We start from the raw sequence: 13,066 nt of genomic DNA, 5'->3' as shown, positions 1-13,066 counted from the left end.
AAAAAAAAAAAAAGAAAGAAAGAAAGAAACTATCATGTTTCCTTAAATATTTATTGCATATATGAAATACATTGTAGTTGTCTTCAGACATAAGAAGGAATCGGATCCCATTACAGATGGTTGTGAGCCACCATGTGGTTGCTGGGAATTGAACTCAGAACCTCTAGAAAGAGCAGTTAGTGGTGCTTTTAACCACTGAGCCGTCTCTCTAGCCCTGTATGGTATTCTTTTAAAAGATTCCTTTTTTTTTTTGCCATCATATAAAAGTCAAAATAAGTTTTTCTTTGTCTGCGAAGACTGTCCTTGAAAATTTTTTTTTTGTTTTTTTCTTTTTTGTTTTTCCAGACAGGGTTTCTCTGTGTAGCCCTGACTGTCCTGGAACTCACTCTGTAGACCAGGCTGGCCTCGAACTCAGAAATCTGCCTGCCTCTGCCTCCCAAGTGCTGGGATTAAAGATGTGCACCACCACTGCTTGGCTGTCCCTGAAATTTTGATTGGGATTGTAGTGAATCTATAGCTTTTTGTAGGGTGGCCATTTTCATAAGATTAATTGTTCCAGTACATGAAGGATATGCGCATAGAAGGTCTTTTCAGCTTCTGGTGTCTTCCTAAAGTTCTTTTTTTCCCGTGTCTTCATGTTTCCATTGTCGAGGTCTTTCTTTCCCTTGATTAGGTTTATTCTTAAGTATTTTACTTTTGGATTGTTTCCCTGATTTCTTTTTCAGTTCATTTGTCATTGGCATATAGAAAGGCTATTGACTTATGTGTTTTAATTTGGTATCCTACCACTTTAGTGAAAACAGTTTTAAGAGATGTTTTGGGTGGAGTCTTTTGGTTCTGTTATGTAAAAACCATATAGAGATGTTTTCTTTTCCTTCTCATATCCCTTTTATTTCTCCCTCTGGTATAATTGCTCTAGCTGACTTTAAGCACTATATTGAATAGGAGTTGGGAGAGTGGGCACTGTTGTCTTGTTCTTGATCTTAATGGGATGCTTTGAGTTCATTTTGCCATTAAGCATGTTGGCACTCAGCCTTTATTATATTGAGGAATGTTCTGCTATATCCCTCATATCTCTATGGTTTTTTTTGTTCAGTATTTTTTGTATAATCATTTTTTTTTAACATGAATAGATGCTGAATTTTGTCAAATGCCTTTTCTGGGTTTACTTAGATGATCATGTGATTTCTGTCTTTTAGCCTATGTGCTGAATAACATTTATTAATTTTACTAAAATGCATTGAACTATTTCTACATTTCTGTTATGATGCCAACTTGGTTGACTTAGATGATCTTTTTTGGTGTGATGTTGAATTGCATTTTGCATCTATGTTTATTAGGGAAACAGGTCAGCAATCAGCAATTTTCCCTTTTTCTTGATATGGTATGATGTCATTATCTGCTTTTAGTGTTAAGATAATTAAATTGAATTAAAAAGCAGGATTCATCAGGCTGGGTGGACATGGTGCATGTCTTTAGTTAGGAGGAAGAGACACATGGATCTGAGTTAAAGGCCAGCTCTGTCTACAAAACAATTTGAAGGGCTACATGGAGAAACCCTTTCTCGAAAAAGGGTTCATAAAAAGGGTACTCAATTGCTCTAGACTATAGGGGATATTTCAAAGTATCATAGGATCTTACATACTCAAAGCTGACCTTGAATTCATTTTGTAGTTGAATATGACCTTGAACTTTTGATCCTGTTGTCTCTACCTCCAAACTGTTGGTATCGCAGTTATGAGTTAGCATGCCTGATTTTATGTGGTGCTCGGGATTGAGCCACAGGGTTCATGCATGTTAAGCAAGCATACTACCAACTGAGTTATAGCCATAACTCTTATATTTGTTAGTCTTAAGGTACTAAAGACTACATCCAAGATCATACAAGGTAGGTTATTACTGAGCTATATCCTCATTCCCTAATTTTAAATCAAGGACAGAAATCACATGATCATCTCAATAGATGCAGAAATTCATTTTGACAAAATCCAATATCCTTTCATGAGAAAAGATCAGTGGAAATTAGTAATGGAAGGAACATATTTCAATATGATAAAGGCAAATCTATATAGTCAACATTATACTAATTGGGGAAAACTGAAAATTAAAATCAGGAATACGATGAGCATGTCCACTTTCTTCAATATGTATCTTGAATGTATCTTATTCAATATAGTGCCTGAAGTCTTAGCTAAAGCAATGAGAGAAGAAAATAAAAGAGATACAGAGAGGAAAGTAAGAAGTCAAAGTATCCTTATTTGCAATGATAGGATTCTATTCATAATAGATCGATCACACTAGAAAACTCTTAGATCTGACAACTACTTTCACTAAAGTGGCAAGATGCAAAATTAACACATAAAAATCACTAAATATGCAAATAACAAGCACGTTGAGAGTTAAAGCAAGAAAGCAACCCTATTTGCAGTTGTCTTAAAAATATATTGGGAGCCTGGCAGTGGTGGTGCATGCCTTTAATCCCAGCACTTGAGAGGCAGAGGCAGGTGGATTTCTGAGTTCAAGGCCAGCCTTGTCTACAGAGTGAGTTCCAGGACAGCCAGGGCTACACAGAGGAACCCTGTCTCGAAAAAACAAATATCTATCTATCTCTATCTCTATCTCTATCTCTATCTCTATCTCTATCTCTATCTCTATCTCTATCTCTATCTCTATCTCTATCTCTATCTATCTATCTATCTATCTATCTCTTGGGAGCTAAAGAAATGGTATAGTGAATAGGAACACCTGGTAAGATATGGAGCTAAGTTTAAATCCTTAGAAACTATATTTAAAATAAACAAGCAAACAAATAAAGCCACCATTGTTAGGGGCAGAGACAGGAGAATTACTAGGCCTTGCTGGTCAGCAGCCTAGTGACAGGCTCAATTTGAGACCCTGTTTCAAAGGAATGGGTGGATAGTGGCAGAAGCCAAACTACTCTAGGTGGTAGTCAAAGTGATCCTGAACATAATAGATACTGAGAAGGCTAGGTTCATTCCATGACAGGCTTCCAATTTGCAGTTAAGGAGATTAGGCCTAAATCTCTATTTCCCAGAACTGGGTAATTGCAGGCTAGTCTAGCCCTCAGAAGCTGCCCTACCACCTGGCTTGAGGCAAGGACAATGGATCTGCACCAGCGTCCAGAGCTCTCCTGCAAGTTTCCAGCCCCCACACCCAAGTAATGGAATGTCCATAGAGATGGATACAACAGATTAACATAGAGCTCACCTACCCCTGGAATTCTCTAAAGTGATGTAAATCAAGCCTACAAGCTCATTTGGTGTCTCTCTATTCTGGTAATGGGAGACCCCAGCATGCTGGACTTCTGCAGAATAAAACACTCTTTAAGTTTACATACTATCTGAGTCCAGGGTATCATTGTTCGGTGAATCATGAACCCTTATAATATTATATACCAAAACTGACTTCAAGTTATACTGTACAGCTAGGGGAACATACTTGCCAGTGGCACAAAAACCAGACAGGTAGATAAATGGAATAAAATGGAGGAGCATGGAGATAAACCCATATAGAATACAGCCAATTGACTAAAAAGGTATAAAAAATATGCATTGGAAAAAAGTAAGTTTCTTCACCAAAAGATGCTGGGAGAACTGGATATGCATCTAAAGAAGAATGAAGCTAGATCCCTAGCTCTATACGAAAATCAACTCCAAGTGCATCAGAGTCTGTAATGTAATAAACTCTGAGACCCTCATGAGAAAAAGGAGGGGAAACATTTCAAAATATAAAAACAAGTAAGGATTCCCCCTGAGTACTTTACTTACTCAGGAAATAAGCCTAAAAATTGACAGATGGGATCCATGAAATTAAGAAAGTTTTGTACCGCTGGGCGGTGGTGGCGCACGCTTTAAATCCCAGCAGTTGGGAGGCAGAGGCAGGCAGATTTCTGAGTTCAAGGCCAGCCTGGTCTACAGAGTGAGTTCCAGGATAGCCAGGGCTACACAGAGAAACCTGTCTCGAAAAACAAAAGAAACAAACAAACAAAAAAACAAACAAAAAAGAAGAAATCCAATAACTCAATGAAATAAGCAGATAGTTCTCCAAGTACAAATGGACAATAAATATATGAAAATGTCTAATTCCATAGGTGTGATAGTTAATATTGTCAATTTGACAAGATCTAAAATCACCATGGAAACATCCTGGGCATGTCTTGAAGGGTTATCTAAATTAGGTTAAGTGAGATGGGAAGATCCAACCTAGCCATGGGAGGCATCCTGGACTAGGGTCCTGGCTGCAGAAATTGGAGAAAGATAGCTGAGCATGAACAATCACGGGTCTGTTCTCTGACTAGATTGAGTGTGACTAGCTTCCTCATGCTCTTCCTGTCATGCCTTCCTCAATCTATCTCCTCAATCTGTGGGCCAAAATAAATCCTCCTTTAAATTGTTTCTGTCAGACATTTTGTCACAACAACAACAAAAGCTGCTAACTCACTAGTCACCTGGGAATTGCACATTATGATTCCATTGAGATTCCATCGAATTGGAATCACAATGCTAGTCTTTAAGAAAACTGGTGGCAGCTCAGTGTGGTGGCACTTACCTTTCAGTTCAGTACTCTGCAGGCAGAGGAAGTCAAATCTCTCAGGTCCAGGACAGCCTGCTGTACCAAGCTGAGTTCCTAGGCAGCCAGGGCTGCATAGATACCTCATCTCCAGCAGCTTTCCCTCCCTGCCCCCAAGAAAGAAAGAAAAGAAAGCGAGAAAGGAAGAAAGGAAGAAAAAAGGAAGGAAGGAAGGAAGGAAGGAAGGAAGGAAGGAAGGAAGGAAGGAAGGAAGGAAGGAAGGAAGGAAGGGGTAACAATGTATGCTGATGTGGATGTAGATAAATGAGAACACTCACACCCTACCAGAAGAGGAGTTGGGTGCATGAGGAGTGTTGTTGGGGAAAGTGTTGGGGGGCACTAGTAAGATTTATGAAGCCACAAGTTGTTTTTATTTTCCCCAAAACATGCTATGTGTGTATGTGTGTTTATGGGAGAGGGTACTGCTAGCATTTATAAAGCTGTGGATGTGAGAACCGCAATTTTTTTTTTATCCACCCCCCACCCCAACAACCAGACATGGTTTCACTATGTCTCACTGGTTGTCCCGGAAGATGCTCTGTTGATCAGCATGGCTTTGAACCCAGGAGACCCACCAGCTTCTGCCTTCCAGGTGCTAGGATTAAAGGTGTGAGCCATCACTGATCAGCAAGAGCGAGAAATATTAAGCTCACAGGGTTTAGCCTCCTTGAAACAGAAGAAATAACTGCCAAAAGGAGAAAATGACTTGCCTTGTGTTGTGAAATGAATTAGTAACAGGAATAAAACCCCAAATCTCCGTCTTAGATTCCGAGATCTTCTTGCTTTTTCTTTGTACTATCTTCCTTCACCATAGGCTACCTCTGGCCCTGCTCTGAGACCCCATCTGGAGGTAGGAAATAGGCTGAATGAACTATGAATTTTGAGATTCAGGGGTCTTATGAAGGAATGCAAAGCAAAGAGCGCAAACTCTGAGAGACACCATGCACATCTGGTTTTTCTCAACTCAACACAAGTTAAGAGTCTTCTGGGAAGAGAAAACCTCAGTCCAGAAAAATGCCTCCATCAGATTGGTCTGTGAGCAAATCTGATCGGGAGCATTTTCTTGCTTAATGATTGATACAGGAGCTTCCAGATCACTATGGATCATGCCACCCCTGAGCACGTGGTCTTGGATAGTATAAAAAGCAAACTGAGTAAGTAATGGTAAACTTACTCAGAGCTCCTCATGGCTTCTGATTCAGTTTCTGCCTTGAATTCCTGCCCTGACTTTTTATGATGGACTGTATGCTATAAGGTTAAAACAAATCCTCTCTAAGTTGCTTTTGGTCTTGTTGTTTATCACAGCAATAGAATAACTAGAGCAGATACTCTGAAAGCTCTGCTATAGTTCTGGGTGCTATTAAATACTGTTTCTATGCTAATACAATAGCTTCTACGTCACACAATGAACAGCTTTTAGTGTTCTTTTTGTTTTTGTTTTTGTTTGTTTTTTAGAGACAGGATTTCTCTATGTAGTCCTGTCTGTCCTGGAACTCACTCTGTAGACCAGGCTGGCCTCGAACTCAGAAATCCGCCTGCCTCTGCCTCCCAAGTGCTGGGATTAAAGGCGTGTACTACTACATTTAAAAAATGTGCATGTTTTTGAAAGGAGCAAGCTGCTTCTCCACCTGCAGCTGAACTTCTGAGCTAGAATATTCAGGGGAAGCATATAAATTTTTTGAACAATAATCGTTCTCCAACTGGGGATTTATTCAAGTTAATGAAGAGAATTTGTTTTAAGGTAGGACTAATGTGTCATAGTATTTAGCTACATCTTCCATAAAGTCAAGTTGCTATATATTTATCATTTGTTGGTCAGAAAGACAAACAATCTGATGTGTATCTAGCATTCTTAGTAGGCTGTAGAGGATTCATAAGATATCATCAAACGAGACCTTTCCTTTGCTTTTGTGAATCTCTGGCTTCTCAGAAAGGTGCATGATTATTTTGAAATGGTACCAAATTGCTGTAGTTTTAAGTTTATCTGCTACATGCATCTTCTATGCTAGTTCCTGAAGCCAGCTTTCTAAACATTCTCTGTGTAATTCCCATTATTTACACACTAATATTTTCTGTTTGGAATGTCTTTTCCCCTTTCACTTACTGAAAGCCCACACATTCATTAATAACACCTCACATACAAAAGTTGCCTACTAATTGATAACTGAGCCAAAAGATGATGTTCTCATAAAGTCCCAAGGATCAAAATGTCGGGCCTGCTTATTCTTGAACACAGTCCATGTAGTCATTGTGCTTTTTAAAATGTTTTACACATTTTATTCTGCCATCATCTTTTAAAAACTAAAAATGCACATATTTGCATTTATCAGTGCTTCTCTCTTTAAATATTCTTTCACTTCTGTCCCCCAGGCTCTGGTTTCCATAGTATCCATTTTCCATGAGAGTATAAGAGGTGTTGCGTTCACCAGACACTGGCTGGGCTGACTCACCGTCAGCTGCATAATTTCTTCTAGGGCTTTTGTAACAGACACAATACATATAACAGGACTTCTTTTGTTTTGTTTTGTTTTCTTTTTTCTTTTAAATATAAGCATATTTCCAGGTTCTCACATTTTCTTTGAGTGTACTGCGAAACATTTTATTATTAAGAAGGTATTACGTCTCAGGCAAAAATGTTGTTTTGTTTCATTTGTCTCCACTGAGGAAGTGCCGTGGGTGCCTTGCCCACAGTATTCTTTTCTAAAATAAGCATTATTTTCTAAAAGAGGTAAGTGCTTGTTGTCTGTATGGCTATCATCAAAGAGGACTGAACAGATGAGCTTGTAAGAGCTAAGTCTGAAATGACAACAAATTACTCCTACTGTAAAATTTCCAGTTTTTATGTAACATGCCCATTGTTGAAAAGATTCTTCCAAATAATACCAAAAAGACTCCTCAGCGACTGTCTCTATGAGAAAACTGAGATAGTGTTAATCTCAGAGATGGGAGACAAAAACCACTAACCTAAATCATCATGACCAAGTTAGTTAAAACAAGCAATTCATTAAAGTTTTTATTTATTTATTTATTTATTTATTTATTTATTTTTGGTTTTTCGAGACAGGGTTTCTCTGTGTATCCCTGGCTGTCCTGGAACTCACTCTGTAGACCAGGCTGGCCTTGAACTCAGAAATCCACCTGCCTCTCATTAAAGCTTTTAAATTCATGTTACCCAGGCTACCTCTCCCCTAAGGAGGGTTTCAAGAGGTCAGCATTGGATGTGTAAGGTTAGTGATGGGTATAGCTTAATCCTTGAGGAAAAAAAGGTTTAATCATAAACAGGAGTAGATTTTGGCTTTGTGGAAGCAGGCTGGTTCTTCAGTAGTATTTTATACATTTTTCAGAGGACTCAATGGCTGCCTGCAGCGCACTTCCTCCCTTTCCCTCAGAGAGGATTGATGGATGTCTGCTGAAATCTTGTATGTCTGTAGGTTTGCTGGCATGACCGCAATAAAATATTGTAACATCTGCTGTGATCTATAGTCCTATTCTGTGAGAAATATCTATTCTATGAGAAAAATTGTAAGAATCATGGTTGACAAGTTGCCACCCAATGTGCATGCCCTTGAGGAAGTGGGATTGCCTTGCCCACAGTTATGGGAGAATGCCCTTTTGCTTTATTGGTATATAGATGACCATGGATTCTGCATGCATCTGGAGAGAGTGATGAATCAACTTCCCTTGGTGGGAGTGCAAAGTACTCTTGAAAAAGATGTTCTTCTGCTATGTACTATGAGTCAGCTGCCCACATCCTTTGTTACACTCTCCCCTGTGCTGAAAAGTCAAATATTGTTGGACTATGAACTTGACCATCTGCAGACACACAACCATTTTCTCTGTTAAATCCAGTGATCTGCTCCAAAATTACTGATACTTCATGGTGACAGTCATTGCTATGCTGATTCTCAACTTGCTAGAAAAGTCCTTGTGTACTTCACAGCCATACTTCAGTCATTCATCTTGATATGCTGACAATTGTTTATACGCATAGTTTCACTTCATGAAATTATACTTTTACTTTAAAAAAAATTTTTGAAATTAAAATATAATGACATAATTTTTCTTCTTCCATTTCCTCCTTCCACTTCCTACCATGTAACCCTTTGTTCTTTTTAAAAGTGCTGTTTTATAATATAACACAAATATATAAACTCAATCTTCTCAATGTATATCATGTTTGTGTATATATATATATATATATATATATATATATATATATGTATACACACATATATGTATATATATATGGTTTCAGGACTAAGCATTTGGTATTGGATAACCAATTGGAGGCTCTTCCCTGGAGAAGACAATGTCTCTTGCTTTCAGCATTTCTTAGTTGCCTATAGACCTTTGCCATCCTTGTTCAGGTCTTATTTAAGTAACTGTGCTGACTTCATGGGTGTTGCTTCTTGACATTTCTAAGGAACACAGTTGCACAGCAAACTTCCTATTTCTTGGATTCTTACATCCTTTCTGCTCACCCCCTTTTGCTATGATCTCTAAGCCTTAGGCACAGGAGCTGTGTTGTGAATAGGTTGGTTGGGGCTGGCCATTAGAGACAATCACTTGTTCTCTGAAGTTTGATTAGTTGTTTTTTGTAATGGTCTCCTGTTGCAAAGAGATATTTCCTTGATTAGGGGCAAGATCTATACTTATCTGTGGATATATGGTTAAATATTTATAAAGTAGTTAAGGATTATGCTGGTTTAGTAAAGTACTGGTTGTAGATTCTCCAAGATCCATGACTTCATTAACCCCACATTGTTGGTATGGTTTGCAATACCAGCCATAATTTCCCTTTTGCTGAGCAGGTCTTAAGTCCAAATAGAGAACTGTTGGTTATCACCAAGGTATGTGTGCTGCTATTGCACCCTCAGGGTTATTGGGCCATACTGGTCAATGTAGTTCACAGACATCATGACTAGGTAGACTACTGATTGCTTTCCTCCCTTGGAAGTTTGCAGGACACTAACTAGTACCATAATTGCCGTAGGGAGGAGGCTTTTAGGTCACATCCAGTTCTGATCTTCTGTGTCTTATGTCTGAAGTATGTGGTAGCTTCAGCAATATGGATTCACCTTGGATCTCTGGGAGGAAATCAAGGGCAACAACAATAGTTTATAATATTTTGGGAGTCTTTTGGACAACTCTAACCAACTCAAATGGACGCTTCTCATGCTTGTTGTTGATTTTGTTTGTTAGATAGTCTATGGTTCTTTGGTGGACCATTGTTAGTATGAATAGGGAAGTAAACAATATATAAATGTATATGTATGTATTATCTGTAATTTTAAGTAACTAGATAATAATGATTCTCAATGACTTTTTCAGACATCCTTATATTACCCTCCTCTCTTCTCCTTCTGTAACTTTAATTTTGTCATCCTATTTTTTTTTTTTTTTTGAGACAGGGTTTCTCTGTGTAGTCCTGGCTGTCCTGGAACTCAGTCTGTAGACCAGGCTGGCCTCGAACTCAGAAATCCGCCTGCCTCTGCCTCCCAAGTGCTGGGGCTAAAGGCGTGCGCCACCACTGCCTGGCTAGTTTATCTATTTCTTTGTATCCTTTTTAAACTCTTTGAATTCTTTGATGAAGCTTATGCTTATCCTTTTAAATTATGTTTTCTTCAGCTCATCTAGGTAGTTCTCATAGGGGAACATGGGACATAGGACTAGTAAATTTTGGTGTGTGTGTGTGTGTGTGTGTGTGTGTGTGTGTGTGTGTGTGTGTAAATACTATCTTGACCTTTGATATTGATTATTTTTGTGATGAGATCTGGGCACAGACTTGAAATGGACATAGCAGTTTGGGGCAAAGGACAGAATATGTGGGTCGGATGGTTCTAAAGGTTATATATAGCTTAAGTGGAAGGAAGTCAAGTGGAGGGAAGTCAGATGAACACAGGGGACTGTGTTGGCAAGCAGGATGTACATCATGGTCCTAGCCTGGAGTTGGGGGTGGATCTGGAAGCTGAGGAGAGTTTGTGGAGGGGAGAATCTGTTGCATTCACCAGGTCAGACCCTGGTGCAAGATATGCAGGACCTGCCTTGACAGATTGTGTATGGCACATGAACGACCTTTAGGTGGGGGTCACAGCAATCAAGGTTGGCCAAACTAGGTCAGGGTACTGATGTAGGATCTTGGCTAAACCTAGGGGTCTGAGGAGGCTGTATGGATGGAATGAAGGATAAGAGAGACATACCTGGCTAGACCCTGGCACAAAATGCACAGGGTCTGGCTAGATGGACAGATTAAATATGATGTACAAGGTACCACAGATTGGAGAGAGTTGGGTTAAAGTGTATGTGTATGTATATTTGTGTGTATATATATGTTTATATATAATATATATGTTTGCTATATGTATATGATATATACTGTATATTGAGAACTTTCAGATCTCCTCATTGTTTACCATATATATGGTATATATGGCATATATATACTACATATGGAATCTATATAATACACATATACACTAAATATATACTAAACCATATATATTATAAATGGTAAACAATCAGGAGATCTGAAATTATTTTACAATAAGGTATTAGGTAAGTGAAGAGACATTCAGACATATCTACTGGCATAGATTGAATCACTTCAAGGCAAAAAGAAGAATAGTTTTTGTAGACTGGTACCTCAAGTATTTTGCATTTTATTATAAAGAACATTGATTTCCCTTGCTTTTTTAAGATAACACATTTGTTTCCTTGCAATTCAGTAGGTGGCTGCTATAGGTGACTCACTCTGTTTCAGCTCCTGCTTTTTCTTTTTCTTCATGAGTCATCTTTCTCTTCATGCTAGAATATACTTTAATGTCCTTAGTAAACAGACCCTTCTGTTCCTTGGAGACTGTTCCTCTATTTAAAATGAAAACAAACAACTTGTATGGAATGATTAACTAATGAATGAAGCCAAAATGTCTCATAATGAAATTCTATTTACTTCATGCAAAGTAACAAAGTGCCCCTGTTTATAGTTATTTCCACAATTGTAATTAGTATCTTTTCAAAAATTAGGGTCAGATTAGAAGCTCTGTTTTGCCATTCATTTGCCAAGTATTTATTGACTGCTCTTTAGTATTTTCTCTATTAGACTCCAGAGATAAGGAGACAGTACCCATGCTTTCAATGAGTCACAGGTCCAATGTGAAAGGCAATTATTTGTAGTTAATTACAAATAAAGAGAAATAATGGCTGTGATAGCTGGGTGTAAGGAGCTGCGAAAGTAACAGGGACAAAGGAGCTAACTTTGGCTATGGACAAAGTAGAAGAGCAGTAAGTGGGTGACTGTGTGATGGGAAAAATGAAGGAAAGGATGGAGAAATAGTGGAAGGTGGGGATGCTTTGCCAAACATATGACATCCATACTAAATGTCAGACAGAGAAACTAAGAAAGGAAATCCCTGGTAGAGAAGTCATGTGAAAAGATACGAATCATGGTTCATTGTTGAACTCAGTGACTGCTTTGAGCTCATATCTTCCTTCCTTCCTTCCTTCCTTCCTTCCTTCCTTCCTTCCTTCCTTTCTCTCTCTCTCTCTCTCTCTTTTTCTTTCTTTTTTTCTTTTTTATTTATATAAGTATACTGCAGCTGTCCTCAGACACACCAGAAGAGGGCATCAGATCCCATTACAGATGGTTGTGAGCCACCACGTGGTTGCTGGGATTTGAACTCAGGACCTCTGGAAGAGCAGTGAGTGCTCTTGACCGCTGAGCCATCTCTCCAGCCCGTGAGCTACATTTTAAGAAAAGGAAAAAAGCTGGTTGTGATGATGTATGCCTTTAATTCCAGTACTCTGGAGGCAGAGATAGCCCCTGACAACACATTTAATCATACTCCTCTTCCACCATTTCCTTCCCTTCACTTGGTAAGGATTGTTGAGCTACAGTATGGATATAAAAACTTGGGGTTGTGCATGCCTGAAATCTCAGCACATGAGTGGCTTAAGCAGAAGTACCTTGAGTTCAAAGCATGCCTGGGCTATAAAGTGAGACCTTAGAAGGAAAGGGAGGAAAAGAGGGCGAAGCCGAGGAAGAGATACATACATACATACATACATACGTACGTACACACACAGACAAACAGAGGTGTTCATAGTTAAGATTAAAGTTCAGAGCTGGAAGCCAGGAAGTTGTGGGGCATACCTTTAATCCTAGCACTTTGTTTTCTTTTTTTCTTTTTTGTTTTTTGTTTTTCTCAAGACAGGGTTTCTCTGTGTAGCCTTGGCTGTCCTGGACCTCACTCTGTAGACCAGGCTGGCCTCGAACTCAGAAATTCCCTTGCCTCTGCCTCCCAAGGGCTGGGATAATCCTAGCACTTTCAAGGCAAAGTCTGTCAGATCTCTGAGTTCATGGCCAGCCTGATCTACAAAGTGAATTCCGGGTCAACCAGAGAAACTCTGACTCAAAAGACCAAAAATGAACAAACACATAATTACAAAGTTCAAAACGGAAAGATAGCTCACTGATTAA

General features: G+C 38.9%; 1 pseudogene; it reads right to left on the bottom strand.

The window, feature by feature from the left end:
- Positions 1-7,939: 7,939 nt before the first annotated feature.
- The window catches only part of LOC116090016, a 30,212-nt pseudogene continuing 25,085 nt past the window's right edge, over positions 7,940-13,066 (bottom strand).

Source organism: Mastomys coucha, chromosome X (genome assembly GCF_008632895.1).
Source record: "Mastomys coucha isolate ucsf_1 chromosome X, UCSF_Mcou_1, whole genome shotgun sequence".
Taxonomy (NCBI): Eukaryota; Metazoa; Chordata; class Mammalia; order Rodentia; family Muridae; genus Mastomys; species Mastomys coucha.
This window is presented reverse-complemented; position numbering and strand designations above follow the sequence as displayed.